We start from the raw sequence: 7,500 nt of genomic DNA on the forward strand, positions 1-7,500 counted from the left end.
CAATCTCTTTGGTCGTTCGAGGTATTTCGAGATTGAATTTTCTTAATTCCTTCCTAAGATATTTTATTTCTTTATCTTCATTTGTATGATTTATTCATTTTACCCTTCGAAGAAAATAATATGGGAGAGTTGAGCTAAAACCACCTTTCTGTTGCCCTCCACTAAAGCTAAAATTTCAATGTCATGACTTTAAAAATTATGTGGCATTTGGGTACCTGATTATCGTAACAATGAACAACAGATATCAGTCTTTCAGTCCAAGTTCGTTCTGACGTTATACCAGAAACTATGGTGCCATTTACATGTAAAATAATTATAAAATAAGTCCACAACTTTCTAATATGCAAATAACATAAGTACACACGAAAAACTGAGAAAAAATGAAGAACATTTCTGTAAATAAATAATAATTCAAATTTAAGTGACTGGTGGGAGCCTTATATATCTTCAGTTCAAATTCTTGTGAGACGGGGCAGGCGTCCCATAAAAAAAGGGTCATTCTTCTTCCTCTTTGTTCATTCCCACAGGAATTTAGGAAGGACCTCGACGGGCGAATAGCTTTTCGGATAGGCCACTACTCTCTAATTTCGCATTCCTTCTTGCCCTCGGTAGTGAAACATGTCATATACATGTCGGCAACTTATTGTAGACATATCACAAACAGGTTGGATACAAGTCAACGACTTTTTTAGTATTTCGATCTAATGCTTAATAAGATTATGCAGCGTTCCCCGAAGCTTCGTTTTCCACTGAGGGTCGATGACTTGTTGTCAACTTGTTTGTTATATGTATGCGACAAGTTGCCGACATGTGTTTGCGACATTTGCTCATTTTCAGAGTAATAAAGGATTAGATATATTATCAAACAAAATAATAACGACAGGAAAATGAAGTAAACAAATATTTCATCAATTTACAATTTACAAAAATATAAACAAAATTCCTATAATTGAAAACATTCCGTCATCTCTATTTGGTGTTCCCAAATGGTCACCCATCCAAGCACTACCCTGACCCAACGTCGCAATGGGTTACAATGATACCAGAGAAGCGAAGAGAGTGGTGATTAGGAAAAGAATTCAAATGACTGGTCAGAGAATAAATGAAAAATATGTCTGTTATATTACCTCAGGTATGTCAATAACACACGAAACAGATGGAGAAACAGATAGAGAATAGAGGAAATAGACGAAGGAATAGATCAAGAATAGAAGAAATAGATCAAGAAATAGATTTTCTTCTTCTCTCCTTCTTGGTAGTAAATATATAATGAGGAGAGAAGATTATATGACGGTGTGTGTGGTTTCATGATAACATGTTCTAGAATTCATGCGGGATAAGTTGCTCTCTCTCTCTCTCTCTCTCTCTCTCTCTCTCTCTCTCTCTCATATATATATATATATATATATATATATATATAGAGAGAGAGAGAGAGAGAGAGAGAGAGAGAGATACTAACAAACGTTACACATTGGAAGGTGGATGATTAACATACCAATTTGCAGCCCTCTAGCCTCGGCAGTCTTTAAGATCTGAGGGCGGACAGAAAAAAGTGCCGACGGGCAGACTAAACCGGCACAATAGTTTTCTTTCACAGAAAACTAAAACGAATATCTTGGCTGGAAGGAAAAATTATTATTAATACAAACTTTCCAAAGGTGAATGAAGAAACCAAAAGGTTCGTTTCTTGGGCTGGAGAGTCCAGCCCCTCCCTGTCACGGAGGACAATGAAGTGACGAATTCGGTGTCCCTTTGACTTTTAAAATAAGGAGTCGATTGGCGCTCCTTCTCCTTTCGAGGGCGAATGTGCTGAGCCAGGCCCTTTTTCATCTCTGGGGAGATCTCGATCTCTCTCTCTCTCTCTCTCTCTCTCTCTCGTCCGCCAATATGAGCAGTGTCCTTTTATGACAGGGCTGGAGAAAGAGAGAGAGAGAGAGAGAGAGAGAGAGAGGAGAGAGGAGGAGAGAGAGAGAGAGAGAGAGAGAGAGAGAGAGAGAGATCTTCTGAATGAATATACATGGATGCAAATATAGAGGAAGTAAGCAGGAGAGAGAGAGAGAGAGAGAGAGAGAGAGAGAGAGAGAGAGAGAGAGAGAGAGAGAGATCTGAATGAATATACATGGATGCAAATATAGAGGATGTAAGCAGGAGAGAGAGAGAGAGAGAGAGAGAGAGAGAGAGAGAATATTTCCCAGTCTCAGAATTGGTTCATGGAGATGGAAGCAAAATATTTCACTTTTTACTTATTTTTACTTATCAACTTTTTTCATTTTATTTTATTTATTTATTAAATGTAACATTTTCTCTTCCGTTAATTATCAACTTAACAGCTCAGACTCCTTGTGTACCTGGCTGTTAGTTGACTGAGGGAGATTCATGGCACGGAAAGGCATGGGGTTAGCATCCCCATCCCAAAAAAAGCTTTCTGGAGTCATCTCTTCTAAGAGGAAAATGAATATGGGAAATTATACATACATATATATATATATATACATATATACATATATAGATATATATACTGTATATATAAATAATCAACACACAATCACGTATGGAACAGAAATAAATTTCTGACTCATCAGGATCGAACCCAGGTCTTTCAATTGAAAGGCAAGTACATGGGCAGGCAGCGCCCTTGCCTTTCACTTGGAAGACCTGGGTTCGATCCTGATGTGAGTCAGAAAAATGTGTATATATATATATATATATATATATATATATATATATATATATATATATATATATATATATATATATATATATATATATTCTTATTATCTGTAAAGAAGTTCATTCTCTTTAGAATGTCTAACAAATTATCAATCACTTTTGATATACATCCTATCTTAAACTCCTTTAGCCTTCACATCCTCCACAAACTGCAGAATAAAAATAAACAAAATAGATAATAAAAACGACAAAAAAAATCCTCAAAATAAACAAAAAACAAAAAAAAAGAAAGAAAAAAAGGAAAAAGAAGAGACTCACTAATCAAAACTTCGAACAGAGGTACTTTGGCAATGAATCTGACCGGGATGGAGGGCTAATATCATTAAAAGTTCTCTGAGGACATTCGGCGAAGTCTCTCTCTCTCTCTCTCTCTCTCTCTCTCTCTCTCTCTCTCTCTCTCTCTCTCTCTCTCTCTTTCCTTTACTTCTCTACTTGCATCCATGTATACTTATGATGAAGATTTCTCTCTCTCTCTCTCTCTCTCTCTCTCTCTCTCTCTCTCTCTCTCTCTCTCTCTCTCTCTACTTACATCCAATTATATTCATGATGTAGATTTCTCTCTCTCTCTCTCTCTCTCTCTCTCTCTCTCTCTCTCTCTCTCTCTCTCTCTCTCCTCTCCTCCTGTATACTTGCATCCAGGTAAGTTTCCCCCTCTCTCTCTCTCTCTCTCTCTCTCTCTCTCTCTCTCTCTCTCTTCTTGCTTCTGTATACTTGCATCCACGTATATTTGCCCCCCCTCTCTCTCTCTCTCTCTCTCTCTCTCTCTCTCTCTCTCTCTCTCTCTCTCTCCTTACTTCTGTATACTTGCATCCAGGTATATTTGCCCCTCTCCTCTCTCTCTCTCTCTCTCTCTCTCTCTCTCTCTCTCTCTCTCTCTCTCTCTCTCTCTCTTCTTGCTTCTGTATACTTGCATCCACGTATATTTCCGCGCCCCCTCTCTCTCTCTCTCTCTCTCTCTCTCTCTCTCTCTCTCTCTCTCTCTCTCTCTCTCTCTCTCTTCTTGCTTCTGTATCTTGCATCCACGTATATTTCCGCGCCCAGCCCCCTCTCTCTCTCTCTCTCTCTCTCTCTCTCTCTCTCTCTCTCTCTCTCTCTCTCTCTCTCTTTCTTGCTTCTGTATACTTGCATCCACGTATATTTCCACGCCCCAGCCCCCTCTCTCTCTCTCTCTCTCTCTCTCTCTCTCTCTCTCTCTCTCTCTCTCTCTCTCTCTCTTCTTGCTTCTGTATACTTGCATCCACGTATATTTCCACGCCCCAGCCCCCTCTCTCTCTCTCTCTCTCTCTCTCTCTCTCTCTCTCTCTCTCTCTCTCTCTCTCCTTACTTCTGTATACTTGCATCCAGGTATATTTGCCCCTCTCTCTCTCTCTCTCTCTCTCTCTCTCTCTCTCTCTCTTCTTCTGTATACTTGCATCCAGGTATATTTGCCCCTCTCTCTCTCTCTCTCTCTCTCTCTCTCTCTTCTTGCTTCTGTATACTTGCATCCAGGTATATTTGCCCCTCTCTCTCTCTCTCTCTCTCTCTCTCTCTCTCTCTCTCTCTCTCTCTCTCTCTCTCTCTCTTCTTGCTTCTGTATACTTGCATCCACGTATATTTCCGCGCCCCAGCCCCCTCTCTCTCTCTCTCTCTCTCTCTCTCTCTCTCTCTCTCTCTCTCTCTCTCTTACTTCTGTATACTTGCATCCAGGTATATTTGCCCCTCTCTCTCTCTCTCTCTCTCTCTCTCTCTCTCTCTTGCTTCTGTATACTTGCATCCAGGTATATTTGCCCCTCTCTCTCTCTCTCTCTCTCTCTCTCTCTCTCTCTCTCTCTCTCTTCTTGCTTCTGTATACTTGCATCCAGGTATATTTGCCCCTCTCTCTCTCTCTCTCTCTCTCTCTTCTTGCTTCTGTATACTTGCATCCAGGTATATTTGCCCCTCTCTCTCTCTCTCTCTCTCTCTCTCTCTCTCTCTCTTTCTTGCTTCTGTATACTTGCATCCAGGTATATTTGCCCTCTCTCTCTCTCTCTCTCTCTCTCTCTCTCTCTCTCTCTCTCTCTCTCTCTCTTCTTGCTTCTGTATACTTGCATCCAGGTATATTTGCCCCTCTCTCTCTCTCTCTCTCTCTCTCTCTCTCTCTCTTCTTGCTTCTGTATACTTGCATCCAGGTATATTTGCCCCTCTCTCTCTCTCTCTCTCTCTCTCTCTCTCTCTTCTTGCTTCTGTATACTTGCATCCAGGTATATTTGCCCCTCTCTCTCTCTCTCTCTCTCTCTCTCTCTCTCTCTCTCTCTCTCTCTCTCTCTCTCTCTCTCTCTCTTGCTTCTTCTGTATACTTGCATCCAGGTATATTTGCCCCTCTCTCTCTCTCTCTCTCTCTCTCTCTCTCTCTCTCTTCTTCTCTCTCTTCTTGCTTCTGTATACTTGCATCCAGGTATATTTGCCCCTCTCTCTCTCTCTCTCTCTCTCTCTCTCTCTCTCTCTCTCTCTCTCTCTCTTCTTGCTTCTGTATACTTGCATCCAGGTATATTTGCCCCTCTCTCTCTCTCTCTCTCTCTCTCTCTCTCTCTCTCTCTTCTTGCTTCTGTATACTTGCATCCAGGTATATTTGCCCCTCTCTCTCTCTCTCTCTCTCTCTCTCTCTCTCTCTCTCTTCTTGCTTCTGTATACTTGCATCCAGGTATATTTGCCCTCTCTCTCTCTCTCTCTCTCTCTCTCTCTCTCTTTCTTGCTTCTGTATACTTGCATCCAGGTATATTTGCCCCTCTCTCTCTCTCTCTCTCTCTCTCTCTCTCTCTCTCTCTCTCTCTCTCTCTCTCTCTCTCTCTCTCTCTCTCTCTCTCTTCTTGCTTCTGTATACTTGCATCCAGGTATATTTTGCCCCTCTCTCTCTCTCTCTCTCTCTCTCTCTCTCTCTTCTTGCTTCTGTATACTTGCATCCAGGTATATTTGCCCCTCTCTCTCTCTCTCTCTCTCTCTCTCTCTCTCTCTCTCTCTTCTTGCTTCTGTATAATTGCATCCAGGTATATTTGCCCCTCTCTCTCTCTCTCTCTCTCTCTCTCTCTCTCTCTCTCTCTCTCTCTCTCTCTCTCTCTCTCTCTCTCTCTCTCTCTCTCTCTTCTTGCTTCTGTATACTTGCATCCAGGTATATTTGCCCCTCTCTCTCTCTCTCTCTCTCTCTCTCTCTCTCTCTCTTCTTGCTTCTGTATACTTGCATCCAGGTATATTTGCCCCTCTCTCTCTCTCTCTCTCTCTCTCTCTCTCTCTCTCTCTCTTTCTTGCTTCTGTATACTTGCATCCAGGTATATTTGCCCCTCTCTCTCTCTCTCTCTCTCTCTCTCTCTCTCTCTCTCTCTCTCTCTCTCTCTCTCTCTCTCTCTCTCTTTCTTGTTTCTGTATACTTGCATCCAGGTATATTTGCCCCTCTCTCTCTCTCTCTCTCTCTCTCTCTCTCTCTCTCTCTCTGCTTCTGTATACTTGCATCCAGGTATATTTCCGCGCCCCAGCCCCCTCTCTCTCTCTCTCTCTCTCTCTCTCTCTCTCTCTCTCTCTCTCTCTCTCTCTCTCTCTCTTCTTGCTTCTGTATACTTGCATCCACATGTATTTGCCGCCCTGCCCCACGTATATTTCCCCCTCTCTCTCTCTCTCTCTCTCTCTCTCTCTCTCTCTCTCTCTCTCTCTCTCTTCTTCTTGCTTCTGTATACTTGCATCCACGTATATTTCCGCGCCCCAGCCCCCTCTCTCTCTCTCTCTCTCTCTCTCTCTCTCTCTCTCTCTCTCTCTCTCTCTCTCTTGCTTCTGTATACTTGCATCCAGGTATATTTGCCCCTCTCTCTCTCTCTCTCTCTCTCTCTCTCTCTCTCTCTTCTTGCTTCTGTATACTTGCATCCACGTATATTTCCAGGCGCCCCAGCCCCCTCTCTCTCTCTCTCTCTCTCTCTCTCTCTCTCTTCTTGCTTCTGTATACTTGCATCCAGGTATATTTGCCCTCTCTCTCTCTCTCTCTCTCTCTCTCTCTCTCTCTCTCTCTCTCTCTCTCTCTTCTTGCTTCTGTATACTTGCATCCAGGTATATTTGCCCCTCTCTCTCTCTCTCTCTCTCTCTCTCTCTCTCTCTTCTTGCTTCTGTATACTTGCATCCACGTATATTTCCAGGCCCCAGCCCCCTCTCTCTCTCTCTCTCTCTCTCTCTCTCTCTCTTCTTGCTTCTGTATACTTGCATCCAGGTATATTTGCCCCTCTCTCTCTCTCTCTCTCTCTCTCTCTCTCTCTCTCTCTCTCTCTCTCTCTTCTTGCTTCTGTATACTTGCATCCACGTATATTTCCGCGCCCAGCCCCCTCTCTCTCTCTCTCTCTCTCTCTCTCTCTCTCTCTCTCTCTCTCTCTCTCTCTCTCTCTCTCTTCTTGCTTCTGTATACTTGCATCCACGTATATTTCCGCGCCCCAGCCCCCCTCTCTCTCTCTCTCTCTCTCTCTCTCTCTCTCTCTCTCTCTCTCTCTCTCTCTCTCTCTCTCTCTCTTCTTGCTTCTGTATACTTGCATCCAGGTATATTTCTCTCTCTCTCTCTCTCTCTCTCTCTCTCTCTCTCTCTCTCTCTCTCTCTCTCTCTTCTTGCTTCTGTATACTTGCATCCAGGTATATTTGCCCCTCTCTCTCTCTCTCTCTCTCTCTCTCTCTCTCTCTCTCTCTCTCTCTCTCTCTCTCTCTTCTTGCTTCTGTATACTTGCATCCAGGTATATTTGCCCTCTCTCTCTCTCTCTCTCTCTCTCTCTCTCTCTCTCTCTCTCTTCT

This window comes from Macrobrachium rosenbergii, chromosome 55 (genome assembly GCF_040412425.1).
Source record: "Macrobrachium rosenbergii isolate ZJJX-2024 chromosome 55, ASM4041242v1, whole genome shotgun sequence".
Lineage (NCBI taxonomy): Eukaryota > Metazoa > Arthropoda > Malacostraca > Decapoda > Palaemonidae > Macrobrachium > Macrobrachium rosenbergii.